The sequence below is a fragment of the Haliaeetus albicilla genome, chromosome W (genome assembly GCF_947461875.1).
Source record: "Haliaeetus albicilla chromosome W, bHalAlb1.1, whole genome shotgun sequence".
NCBI lineage: Eukaryota > Metazoa > Chordata > Aves > Accipitriformes > Accipitridae > Haliaeetus > Haliaeetus albicilla.
In genome coordinates this window covers 37,082,804-37,097,479 of record NC_091515.1, presented here as the reverse complement: position 1 = coordinate 37,097,479, position 14,676 = coordinate 37,082,804, and positions in this window count along the sequence as shown.

Below are 14,676 nucleotides of genomic sequence, written 5' to 3'. Positions count from 1 at the left end.
ATTTATATTTAAGCGGTTTTAGGAAATAAGCCTTTTTCTGCTGGCCAGTAGCTCCCACTACAGTCACAAACTCTTCATCCTCCGGTATCAACCTTTGATTTAACACTGAATAGGACGCTCCCGTATCTACAAGAAAATCCACCTCTCATTCTATTTTCCCTAGCTTAACTTTAACCAGTGGATCCGCTAGGGTGGATTCTCCTGGTCCCCCTCATTGACCAGAGGTAACATTGGCTACGACAGCTTGTGCTCCACTTAGCTTAGGACATTGTCCTTTCCAATGGCCTATTTCTTTACAATAAGCACATTGGTCCGATCTTAGGGGCTGGAGTGAGCCTCCCCTCCTTCCAGTTCCCCGACCCCTCCCACAAAGGGAGTTGTCCTGCTTTCCCAGCGCAGCTACAGTAGCTGCAGCAATAGTTTTTCCCATTTTTCGTCTCTCATCCCCTTCTCTGTTCCGATACGTTCTCCAAGCTTCCTCTATCAATTTCTCTAAGTCCCTTATCTCAGGCTCTTTCAGTTTCTGAAGCTTTCGCCTTATATCTTCTGAAGATTGTCCTAGAAACAAAGAGACTAACTGTTGTTTTCCTACTTCAGATAAGGGATCTAAGGTAGTAAATTTCCGCATAGCTGCTCTTAACCGATCAAGAAACTCTGTGGGAGTTTCAGTCTGACCTTGTTTTACTGCATACAGACTTGACCAATTAACTGCTTTCGGTATTGCATTTTCAATACCAATCTTTATCCATTCTTGATATTTTTTCAACAATCGGTAATCACTGTCATCATTAGGCTCCTAATTGGGGTCTGTTCTCAGTACGTGATTATCTACCGTTCTGGGCAAAACCCCAGCAGTTATTTGAATTTGGACCTGAGTCCAAGCATTCTTTATTATTAATTGCTTTTCAGTTTCAGTTAAGGCATCTAACATCAAATCAATATCTCTCCAATATGGATCTTGATTTTTAACGATTAACTCAAATCTTTTAGCAACTCCCGCAGGATCATCCCGATATCCTTTTACCATTTCCCTCCATGAATCTAAGTCGTTCATCGTAAATGGCACTTTAATCCTTGTAGGACCAGTAGCTCCTATTGCCTGTCTTAAGGGAGCCTGGATTATTGGACCGACCTTACTCCGGGTGCAAGCTGTAATAGGAGTAAAACCTAAATCTCTCGTGCTCGTACCTTCATCAGGTTCTTTCACACCCGTATCGTCAGTAAAATTACCTTCTACGAGTGTTGGAGGTAGTAAGGGTGGTGAAAAACCAAAATCTTCTATTCTTTCCTCAGTTTCCTTCAATTTTACACATCTTTGTCCTATACTACATACCGAACAACATCTCTTCATCTTCCCTGTAGTCCTTTTCTGCTCCTTTTCCATTGCTAACACAAGAGGATCTTGTGGGGCCAAATTAATGCCACATTCTTTCTGCCATTCTGAATGGTTTCTTAAAGTGAAAAACATATCTGCGTACATCACCTCATCCCATTTTCCTTCTCGTCTCAGAAACAACATCAATTGTAACAAAGTGTTATAATTCAATGTCCCATTAAAGGGCCATTTTTCATCGCCGTCTAACTTATATAAAGGCCACCACTGATTGCAATATTTTATTAAAGTTTTCTTATCCACACTTCCACCTGGCGGTCCCCCTATCTCCTTCCAGTGATCCAAAATACAGCCTAAGGGGTTCTTTTTCAATATTCCATCACTTTGTTTACCTCCCATATTACTTGTTTATATTTTTACCTTTCCAACCACAAACAATCTCAACTGTATATGTAGTCCGTTCCCTCTTGTCCCAGGGAGTCCAAACCTGACACTCAGGGCATTCAATATCCCCTCCACAATCTATTTGCAACCTCTGTTTGCACCACACGCATTCCAGGACATATGAGGGCATACACTCATTTCCTGGATGTAAAAGACACCACTCAAATACCCACATTTATCCGATGCACCATACAGGGACTTTCTTATACCAACACCACAAAATGATTAAGATAATCAAACTCAAACTTACAATTACAACGCTAACATATAAATTCAAGTTCCAAATCACCAGTGAGTCACACTTCGTTCGTCTCCAGCCGTACCCCTTGCGGAGTTACGAGACTGCGGAGCAGAACTCCACACACGCTCCGCAGCTGAGCTGCGTCTCTTTTACTCAAACATTCAATCCACAGTTTTAATTGTCTTATGTCGTTTAGACCAAAATCCGCAAACGATATCCGTAATTCAGTCCCAATAGCCATTTACCACATTCAGTAACCAAAAACATCAAAATCAAATTCAAAACATAAACAAAAGCACATGAGTGGGTACCAAACCTAAAGCACACAAAGTGTACAAAAGCATACAGAGTGTACCGAAACAAAAGCACCCAGACATATACCACACCAAATGTATACCAAGGGTGCTAGCTACCTGGTATACACCATCCTGCATAAGTTTACTTTTGTCTTCTGACTTATGGATAGCTTTACAAATGACCGGTCCCAAAAATAAAAAAAGACATAAAAGATTAAAGAATACCTTTACTCCTTTAGATGGTGTCCTTGTCTGCTCCCACAGTGATCCGATTGAGGCGAGGAGTCCCTCCGGGAAATCCTGGGGGTACCCTAGGGAGTCCTGTTCTCAGCGGGTCCTGCAGCCGAGCAGAGCAGGTCCCATCTGGGGTGCCAGATTGATTCAAAGAAATTAACTCAATAGTTTGATTAACTATTGAGTAGGTATTCTTTATTGGCAGCGCTGGATGCACGGGGATTGCTCCACCTATCGTGCACACCGTCGGGTCTAATTGTGCAGGTTAAGTACATGTTCTACATACATATTCACTAGATTTCCGAGAAATGTTATACATATTCATTAGTTTCCCGGGAAACTATTAGCATATGCAAATGTCCTTTACGCAGGCGCATTGAAGGTCTCTGGTGGTCTTCAGGAGTCCTCTGATAGTCTTCCTCACTTGTCCGCTATTTGACCCTCCTCAGGTGATTCTGCGCAGTATGGTCTTTTACTTGTTTTGATACATCAGTGCTTGTTAGTGCTCTTATTATCTAAGTTTTTATTAGTGGTGTAGAACCATATGGTTAGTTTAAGCTAAATTATCTACAAGGACGAGAACAAAGGCAGGAGTTCTTATCTTTTCTGGCCCTATCTATTCAAGCAAGGCCTCTACTTGTGCCTTCTCAACAAGATCGTAAATTCATCAAACATTTAATTAAGTTTTGTGATCGCTCATGGTTCCTTCTTGTTCATCACTCCCAAGTACCAGTCTCTGACAGGCTTAATTCTTGACAAACACCAGTCTTTGGTATGTAAAGTTACAGAGAGACAATCATTAAGCAATTAGCAGTTCGTTCTCTATATCACTAGAAAGCATGATTTACTTTAAAAAACATCCTAGTGGAGGGTAATAGAAGAAAAAAAGAGTGAAAATTTTCTGAGTGGAGCTGGCCAGAAAATGAAGTCTCTTTTCTTAAAAAAAAAGATGTGTTTTGAGAAATAGACCATCCTAATCAAGACTGACAAAAAAAAGTAATCTCTTATGCAAAATGAGATTTAAGATAAAATAAATTTTGAAACATGTTCAGCTGTCCATATGCAGGCTCTTTCTAATATGACTTGCAACCATGATCAATTTATTTTGTGAAAAATAGAGAGACGGAGCTGTTCTTCTCAGCCTCTCTGACTTGACTCTAAAAGAAAAGCGGAGTCCCAGATAAAACCATGCAGAGAATTAGGGTACTCTGAGCCTCTGAGGTAGTAGTTTTTTCATTAGACTTTTGATGACTTCATTTTCTACTTGCAGGAAGAAATTAGGAAGAGGTTTCTGAGAGCATCCAGGGAGTTATTTTGAATTTGCATTTTGTTCTTTTTTTTTTCCAAAACTGATATTTCCCTGTGGAAAATGTTGACTTTGTAAAAATAATATCAGGAGAACATTTCAACAGCAATCTGCATTAATAATACACATTTAAAAATATTTAATACTAATTTTTATTAAACTTTTCATCATAGTCATTGCAGTTTTTAAATAATTGCCAAGAAAAAAATCACACTGGCTCCTCAATTTCAAGTAAGCCCAGTTGGCAATGATTGAATATTATTACCAGCTGGCAACTATTCAGTGGTTGTATGAAATGACTTCATGGTCTTAGTGTGGTTCCTATCATAAATGATACCAAATGACTGAATTAACTGGCAAACTTATTAGCAGCCTCAGCTCAGAAGTCAAAGACTAAATGATCTGAGACTTGGGGACAGGGAGTGGCAGGGGAAGAGAAAATTAGTCACATTACAGATCAAGGGAAAAAAACCCAAGAACTGAAAAGTTGCCCATTTTAGCTTGAAGAGTTAAAGAAAATTGTGGCTACACTGAAAACAACGTACAAGTAAAAACAATGCTTAAGAATGGGTCTCCCAAACTTTTCCCTTAATGCAAGCAACATTTTAATAGAGAGATTATTTTATATAACACTTCCACTCTCATACACTATTGTGTGCACACCAACTTGTTCATGAATTGGCAGTTGTGTAACTTCTATATAGCCACTGCAGCAATTGCTTACACAGAAAAATAGCACAGGCTGGTATTTGTATTTAATGTCTGTTGTGGGTTGACTCTGACCATCAGCCAAACACCGAAACAGCTGCTCAGTCACTCCTCCCCCAGCAGGACAGCCACGGGGGGTGGGGGGGTGGAGAATAGGAAGAGCAAAAGCAAGAAAAACTCATGGGGGGAGATAAAGACAGTTTAATAAGTGAAGAAAAAAACCAAACCCCAAGTAATGCAAAGGCAATCACTCACCTCCTCCCACCAGCAGACGGATGACAAGCCAGTCTCTAAGCAATGACTAACTTGGAAAGACTAACCCCCAGTTTTATTGCTGAGCATGATGCTGTATTCTTGTCCTAGTTTCAGCTGGGATAGAGTTAACTGTCTTCCTAGTAGCTGGTACAGTGCTATGTTTTGAGTTCAGTATGCAAAGAATGTTGATAACACTGATGTTTTCAGTTGTTGCTCAGTAGTGTTTAGACTAAAGTCAAGGATTTTTCAGCTTCTCATGCCCAGCCAGCGAGAAAGCTGGAGGGGCACAAGAAGTTGGCACAGGACACAGCCAGGGCACCTGACCCAAAGTGGCCAACGGTGTATTCCATACCATGTGACGTCCCATCTAGTATATAAACTGGGAAGTGTGGGGGGGGGAATCGCCGCTCGGGGGACTAGCTGGGTGTTGGTCAGTGGGTGGTGAGCAATTGCCCTGCGCATCATTTGTACATTCCAATCCTTTCATTATTGCTGTTGTCATTTTATTAGTGTTATCATTATCATTATTAGTTTCTTCTTTTCTGTTCTATTGAACCGTTCTTATCTCAACCCACAGGTTTTGCTTCTTTTTCCCAATTTTCTCCCCCATCCCACTGGGTGTGGGGGGGGAAGTGAGTGAGCGGCTGCGTGGTGCTTAGCTGCTGGCTGGGGTTAAACCACGACAATGCTATAGAATATCCCTTTGATCATTTTGGGTCAGCTGTCTCAGCTGTTTCCCCTCCCAACCTCTTATATACCCCCAGCCTACTCGCTGCAGGGGCAGAGTTGGAAAAAGAGAAAGCTTTGAAGCTGTGCAAGCATTGGTCAGCAATACCCAGAACATTGCTATGTTATAATTACTGTTTTAGCTGAACACTGTCACAAACCTGATCTTCTCTTACAGTGGGAGAGACTTTGCTCCCCCAGTCCCCATCTTGCAGTCCATCGAGAGGTGTGGGAAGAGAGGTTGCCAGTGAAGGCTGAGGCAAAAAAAGTTGTTGAGTACCCTCGGCCTTCTCCTCGTCCGTTGTTACCAGTTTGCCAGTCGTGTTCATTGGAGGGATACACTTTCTTTGACTTTCCTTTTCTGGCTGACATACCTATAGAAGCCCTTCTTATTCTTTGCATCCCTTGCCAAATTTGGCTCCAGCTGCGCCTTGGCCTTTCTGACCCCATCCCTACACAAGCAGGCAACGTCCCTATACTCTTCCCAGGATACCTGTCCCTGCTTCCACTGCCTGTGCATTTCCTTCTTGCCCTTCAGTTTGACCAGCAGGTCTTGACTCATCCATGCCAGTCCCTTTCCTTCCTTTCCTGATTTCTTACACCTGGGGATCGAGAGCTCTTGCGCTCTATGGAAAGCATCCTTAAAGATCATAGAATCATAGAATCGTTTAGGTTGGAAAAGACCTTCAAGATCATCGAGTCCAACCATCATCCGTGCCCACTAAACCATGTCCTGAAGTACCTTGTCTACATGCTTTTTAAATACCTCCAGGGATGGTGACTCAACCACTTCCCTGGGAAGCCTGTTCCAATGCCTGACAACCCTTTCAGTGAAGAAATTTTTCCTAATATCTAATCTAAACCTCCCCTGACACAACGTGAGGCCATTTCCTCTCGTCCTATCTCCAGCCACCTGACAGAAGAGACCAGCACCCACCTCACTATAACCTCCTTTCAGGTAGTTGTAGAGAGTGATAAGGTCTCCCCTCAGCCTCCTCTTCTCCAGACTAAACAACCCCAGTTCCCTCAGCCGCTCCTCATAAGACTTGTGCTCCAGGCCCCTCACTAACTTTGTTGCCCTTCTCTGGACACGCTCCAGCACCTCAATGTCTTTCCTGTAGTGAGGGGCCCAAAACTGAACACAGTACTCAAGGTGCGGCCTCACCAGTGCCGAATACAGGGGAACAATCACTTCCCTGCTCCTGCTGGCCACACTATTTCTGATACAGGGCAGGATGCCATTGGCCTTCTTGGCCACCTGGGCACACTGCTGGCTCATATTCAGCCAGCTCTCAACCAGCACCCCCAGGTCTTTTTCTGCCAGGCAGCTTTCCAGCCACTCTTCCCCAAGCCTGTAGCACTGCATGGGGTTGCTGTGACCAAAGTGCAGGACCCGGCACTTGGCCTTGTTGAACTTCATACGATTGGCCTCAGCCCATCGATCTAGCCTGTCCAGATCTCCCTGTAGACCCTTCCTACCCTCGAGCAGATCGACCCTGCCTCCCAACTTGGTGTCATCTGCAAACTTGCTGAGGGTGCACTCAATCCCCTCATCCAAATCATTGATAAAGATATTAAACAGAATGGGGCCCAACACCGAGCCCTGAGGAACACCACTTGTGACCCGCCGCCAACTGGATTTCACCCCATTCACCGCAACCCTCTGTGCTCGGCCATCCAGCCAGTTTTTCACCCAGCAAAGAGTACACTTGTCCAAGCCATGAGACGCCAGCTTCTCAAGGAGTATGCCATGAGAGACAGTGTCAAAGGCCTTGCTGAAGTCAAGGAAGATAACATCCACAGCCTTTCCCTCATCCACTAGGTGGGTCACCTGGTCATAGAAGGAGATCAGGTTGGTCAAGCAGGACCTGCCTTTCATGAACCCATGCTGGCTGGGCCTGATCCCCTTCTTATCCTGGACTTGCCATGTGAGTGCTCTCAAGACAAACCGTTCCATAATCTTCCCCGGTACCGAGGTCAGGCTGACAGGCCTGTAGTTCCCCAGATCCTCCCTCTGACCCTTCTTGTAAATGTGAGTCACGTTGGCAAGCCTCCAGTCCTCTGGGACCTCCCCTGTTGACCAGGACTGCTGATAAATGATGGAGAGTGGCTTGGCAAGCTCCTCTGCCAGCTCCCTTAGTACTCTTGGATGGATCCCATCTGGTCCCATAGACTTGTGAGTATCCAGACAGCATAGCAGGTCATTAACTATTTCCTCCTGGATTATGGGGGGTATATTCTGCTCTCCATCCCTATCTTCCAGCTCAGGGGCCTGAGTACCCTGAGGATAACTGTTCTCACTATTAAAGACTGAGGCAAAGAAGGCATTAAGTACGTCAGCCTTTCCCTCATCTTTGGTGGCAATGTTCCCCTCTGCATCCAATAAAGGATGGATATTCTCCTTGGCATCTATCTGCCAGCTCTGTTTTGCTCCCTTGTCCCTGAGGGCAGTTTCCCAGGGGGTCCTCTTGACTAACTCCTTGAACAGCTGGAAGTTTGCTTTCCTAAAATTCAGGGTCCTGACTTTACTCTTCACCTGTCCCATATCCCTCAGGACTGTGAACTCCACCAGTGCATGATCACTGCAGCCCAGGCTGCCTCCAATCTTGACATCTCTCATTAGCTCACTTGCGTTGGTGACCAACAGGTCCAGTATTGCATCCCCTCTGGTAGGGCTGTCTATTACCTGGCTTAAGTAGTTATCCTCGATGCACTCCAGGAGTCTCCTGGATTGCCTACAGCTCAACGTGCTACTTTTCCAGCAGATGTCAAAAACCAGCACAGAGTCTGTTACAGACCACTGAACCAGGATGAAGAGGCAGACAAAATATTCTATAAGGAGAAGTCTCATGATCACTAGCCCTTATTCTCATGGAGGACTTCAACTTACCAGATGTCTGCTGGAAATACAATACAGCAGAGAGGAAACAGTCTAGGAGGTTCCTGGAGTGAGTGGAAGATAACTTCCTGACACAGCTGGTGAGTGAGCCAACTAGGGAAGGTGCCCTGCTGGACCTCTTGTTTGCGAACAGAGAAGGACTTGTGGGTGATGTGATAGTTGGAGGCTGTCTTTGGCACAGCAATCATGAAATGATAGTTTTTGATTCTTGGAGACATAAGGAGGGGGGTCAGCAGAACTGCTACCTTGGACTTCCAGAGGGCAGACTTTGGCCTGTTTAGGGGCCTGGTTGACAGAGCCCCTTGGGAGGCAGTCCTAAATGGCAAAGGAGTCCAGGAGGGCTGGACATTCTTCAAGAAGGAAATCTTAAAGATGCAGGAGCATGTGCTGAAAGATGAGCTGATGGGGAAGAAGACCGGCTTGGCTGAACCTGCTACACCACTTAGACACTCACAAGTCTATGGGGCTGGATGGGATCCACCCAAGGGTACTGAGGGAGGTGGTGGAAGTGCTCACCAAGCCACTTTCAATCATTTATCAGCAGTCCTGGCTAACCGGGGAGGTCCCAGTTGACTGGAGGTTAGCAAATGTGATGCCCATCTACAAGAAGGGCTGGAAGGAGGATCCGTGGAACTACAGGCCTGTCAGCCTGACCTCGGTGCCGGGGAAGGTTATGGAGCAGCTCATCTTGAGTGCCATCACACGGCATGTACAGGACAACCAGGTGATCAGGCCGAGTTAGCATAGGTTTATGAAAGGCAGGTCCTGCTTTACTAACCTGATCTCCTTCTATGACAAGATGACTCGCTTAGTGGATGACGGAAAGGCTGTGGATGTTGTTTACCTGGACTTTAGTAAGGCCTTTGACACCATTTGCCACAGCATTCTCCTGGAGAAACAGGCTGCTCATGGCTTGGACAGGCGTACTCTTCGCTGGGTAAAAAACTGGCTGGATGGTGTCATGAAATGGAGTGGTTTGGACTGCTTAAAGAATCACCGTCAAGGGTATTAGCAAAACTGATTTAACAGGAATTTATAAAAGTGCAACTTCACAGAATTCAATGTCAAGGTTCACTCTATTACTTAATACATGGATGAAACGTACAAAGGAAAATTAAGTTAGAATTAAACTAAAATTATGTATACAGAGACCGATGATGCAAAAGGTTAAGAGAGAAACATACAAAGGAAAATTGGGTTAGAATTGATTTATCATGATTGGTAGAGAGATTGGGAATGTAAAAAGGTAGGGGAGACCCTCCCGTTGAGTCACAAGGTTCAGAGAAGACCCCCTTGCTTTCTAAACTCCTGATGGAGCTTAGGTGCAGCTGGATCAACTCCTAGTCCCCGACTTGGTCAACGGTTTATGTCTAAAGGGATTATGACTATAATAGCAGCCTGAGATTCATTCACAGCTGAATAAAGTTCACGACAGTGACTTATGTATAGATTCGAAAAGCAATATTTGTAATATACTTGCTATAGAATATTTAGGTTAGTACACACATGTTGAGGATTTCTTGGCTGAGCAAGGACATGTGAGCAATCCAGCCTTTAGCTGGAAGAAAGCATAAACATACAAAGTGCTGAAGCAGACAAGGACGCTGTGTCCTTGTACGCTGGGAAAAGGAAGATAAGAAGAGCCTGACAAACAACTCCTGGATGCCGAAGAACGAGATAAGCAACAGCAGGACGCCTCGTGAAGAAGCTTGAGCAGCCAATAAAAGGATAAGATAGCGCCGCGTGAAATGAGATATTGTACCAATCAGAGCATTGTATAAGGCGTGTGCATAAGCACATAGGGTATATAACTGTGCTGAAAATTGTAGTAAATGGGCTTCACTTGATCACATTGGTCTGTGTGTGATGTCCCCTGTGGATCCTCCGCCACACACACACATGTACAAAGACACTAAGAGATATACATATAAGCAAGTAAAAAAGGTATACCTGTTAAAAATTTCGCTCAAGTTCAGTGAAAATATTCACATCAAATGCTTTGGCATCTTTCTCAGCAGGTGAAGGGTTGAGCCTCAAGGAGTGAAGAGTATCAGCCTCCCGTTGGCTTTCGGCAACAGACCTCTGATCTTCACAAACTGAAAAGTTTACAAGTTCTGAGAGGCATCCCACTCAGAGAGAGATGCTGGTTGTAGCCCGCTGCGGTCCAGGAGAGCTCAAAGGGTCTCACTTAGTACCACTGTTTATAGGTTCGTGAGATAATTGGCTTTAGTCATCAGCAAATTACTGGGATTCCAGTAGCACTGGTACTGTTTCACATGATTTACGATTCAGATAAGGAAGGCTGCAAGGCGGTCAGAGAATGACTTAAGATTCAGATACCGGATGCTCCAAGGCTGTCAGGAGAGCACTGAGATATGTCCCAAGGGTGTCAGGAAATGACTAATTATCCCTACTCCTGTCCCCAGCCTCCGCCAGGCAACAGGAGTCCTTGGTATGGTCAGTGCAGCTCCCTGTCTTAGCCATGCAAGACTTCCTGGTACGGTCAAGGGATGCTTAACCACCCAACTCATTACACTTATGCTAAGGCCTAATGAGACTCCCCGAGTTCATAGATCAGCCCAGAGGGGGGGGGGAATGCACCACCACAGATGGCCAGGCCCAGAGAGTTGTGGTGAATGGAGTTAAATCCAGTTGGCAGCCGGTCACAAGTGGTGTTCCCCAGGGCTCAGTATTGGGGCCAGTTCTGTTTAATATCTTTATCAATGATCTGGATGAGGGGATTGAGTGCACCCTCAGCAAGTTTGCAGACGACACCAAGTTGGGAGGGAGGGTTGATCTGCTCGAGGGTAGGAAGGCTCTACAGAGAGATCTGGACAGGCTGGATCAATGGGCTGAGGCCAATCGTATGAAGTTCAATAAGGCCAAGTGCCGGGTCCTGCGCTTCGGTCACAGCAACCCCATGCAGCCCTACAGGCTTGGGGAAGAGTGGCTGGAAAGCTGCCCGGCAGAGAAAGACCTGGGGGTGCTGGTTGACAGCCAGCTGAATATGAGCCAGCAGTGTGCCCAGGTGGCCAAGAAGGCCAATGGCATCCTGCCCTGTATCAGAAATAGTGTGGCCAGCAGGACTAGGGAAGTGATTGTCCCTTTGTATTCAGCAGTGGTGAGACTGCACCTCAGTTTTGGGCCCCTCACTACAAGAAAGATATTGAGGTGCTGGAGCATGTCCAAAGAGCAATGGGGTCTAGAGAACAATTATTATGAGGAGCAGCTGAGGGAACTGGAGTTGTTTAGTTTGGAGAAAAGGAGGCTGAGGGGAGACCTTATCGCTCTCTACAACTACCTGAAAGGAGGTTGTAGTGAGGCGGGTGCTTGTCTCTTCTATCAGTTAACTAGTGATAGGACGAGAGGAAATGGCCTCAAGTTGTGTCAGGGGAGGTTTAGATTGGATATTAGGAAAAATTTCTTCACTGGAAGGTTTGTCAAGCATTGGAACAGGCTTCCCAGGGAAGTGGTTAAGTCACCATACCTGGAGGTATTTAAAAGACGTGTAGACATGGCATTTAGGGACATGGTTTAGTGGTGGACTTGGTTGTGTTAGGTTAGCGGTTGGACTCGATGATCTTAAAGGTCTTTTCCAACCTAAACGATTCTATGACATCTGTCTTAGTTACTACTTATGAAGCAAGAATATCTTGTGTAATACTACAGATCACTCTGAAACTTAGATAGGCGTCCTGGTTTCAGCTGGGATAGAGGTGATTTTCTTCCTAGTAGCTGCTATAGTTTTATGTTTTGAGTTCAGTATGAGAAGAATGTTGATAACACACTGATGTTTTCAGTTGTTGCTAAGTAGTGTTTAGGCTAAAATCAAGGATTCTTCAGTTTCTGATGCCCAGCCAGCAAGAAGGCTGGAGGGGCACAAGAAGTCGGGAGGGGACACAGCCAGTGCAGCTGACCCAAACTGGCCAAAGGGGTATTCCATACCATGTAACATCATGTCTAGTATATAAACTGGGGGGAGTGGAGCTGGGGAGACCGCCTCTCAGGAACTAACTGGGCATCAGTCAGCAGGTGGTGAGCAGTTGCATTGTGCATCACTTGTATATTCCAATCCTTTTATTATTATTATTGTCATTTTATTAGTGCTATCATTATCATTATTAGTTTCTTCTTTTCTGTTCTATTAAACTGTCTTTATCTCAACCCACGAGTTTTACTTCCCCCCCCTCTCCGATTCTCTCCCCCATCCCACTGGGTGGGGGGGGAGTGAGTGAGTGGCTATGTGGTGCTTAGTTGCTGGCTGGGGTTAAACCATGACAATAGGACATGTTAGTTAGACTATTTTCTGTTTAAAAGGTCTCCTCTCTCTGCCTGGGGCTTTTAGCCTTCTGGTTCTCTAAGGTTAAAAACAGCTGGAAATTACCACTAAGAGAAACAGGCTCCACCCAGTGCTTTATGAAATGGTGGCTACCTCCAAGAGGCTTTATGAACTCAACAGGCAACATTTCCACAGAGATATCTGCATCCTTTAGGATAAAAATATTCTATTCCCCCCCCGCCTCCCCAAAAGGAGGAAAATAAATATTTTAAATTCTGCAATCCACAGTCAAAACTGTAAAAGAAAAAAAATGTAATGCAAAGGATTACTAGTATGCTGATATGCTTTAAGTTTATTCAAAGCACTAAGTGGTTTAGCAAATGACACACAAGGACCAGTGCAGGAAATAAAGTGAATTTGTCAGTGCAGTTTCATTTACTACCTTAAATATTACAAGGCAACACTGCCACCTGGTGTCGCTATTATAGTCTGAATTCCTGAAAAGATATCCGGAGAAAATATTTCCTATTTCTTTCACTAAAAGTCAAATTTTATTAGCAGAATTTTGTAGTTATTATTACATACGGGGAACTGAGGGACTAGGAAGATGAGGTACCTGTTCCCAAAAGCGTACACACTAGAATTTGATTTTCTACAGTTTATCAGGTTCCATTACCCACCTCCCTGCCATCCCCAAGGGGTGGGAAGAGAGTTGAGAGGCCTTTCTTCACTTACGTACATGTTATTGCTATTAGATTCCTGTTAATGGCATATTTTACAAGATTTCACTGAAGCACAACAAAAATGCATTTACAACACAGAACATCATGTATAAACAAATCTCAGAACACTTTATAAAAGGACAGCTGGATGAAATTAATACTTTTACAGAGAATTATTGGTGTTATTTGCTGTCCTGGGTTCGGTTGGGTGTCCTGGTTTCAACAATCCAACAACGGCAACTTCTCCGCACACCACTGCCAGGACTGCTGCAGGGCAGGGTGCCCCACAGGGTGTTGTGGTTTAACCCCAGTTGGCAACTAAGCACCGCACAGCTGCTTGTTCACTCCCCCCCACAATAGGATTGGGGAGAGAATCAGAACAGTAGAAGTGAGAAAACTCATGGGCTGAGATAAAGACAATTTAATAGGTAAAGCAAAAGCTGCACACGCAAGCAAAGCAAAACAAGGAATTCATTCACTACTTCCCATCGGCAGGCAGGTGTTCAGCCATCTCCAGGAAAGCAGGGCTCCATCATGCGTAACAGTTACTTGGGAAGTCAAAATGCCATAACTCCCTATGTCCCCCCTTCCTTCTTCTTCCCCCAGGTTTTATATGCTGAGCATGATGTCACATGGTATGGAATATCCCTTTGGTCAGTTGGGGTCAGTTGTCCCAGCTGTGTCCACTCCCAACTTCTTGTGCACCACCAGCCTACTTGCTGGCGGGGTGAGAAGCAGAAAAGGCATTGATGCTGTGTAAGCACTGCTCAGCAATAACTAAAACATCCCTGAATTATCAACACTGTTTTCAGCACAGATCCATAGCATAGCCCCATACTAGCTACTGTGAAGAAAATTAACTCTATCCCTGCCAAAACCAGCACACAGGGGGATGGTGCAAGGCTCCCCCAGCCCCACCCCACTTGCCCCTGTGGTCTGTGTTGCAGGGGTACCCCTCACTACTTTCACATTCCTCTGACCCACCCCCGAGCAAAGCACGTGGGGGGGCCTCCAACTCCACACACCTGCCACACCACCCTCCCAGCCCTCCTTACCTCTGCTGCTTCCAGCTGAGTTCTCAGTGGGCTTAACCCCAGTGCAGGGGAGAGTGGCAGTCTGAGGAAGCACAGGTGCCACTGAGCCACCGATGGGCACCACCCCCCAGGAATACAGTAGGCCTAAGAAATGGTTATCCCCACCCAGGCCAACAGTTTAACAGCCACAGGACATGAC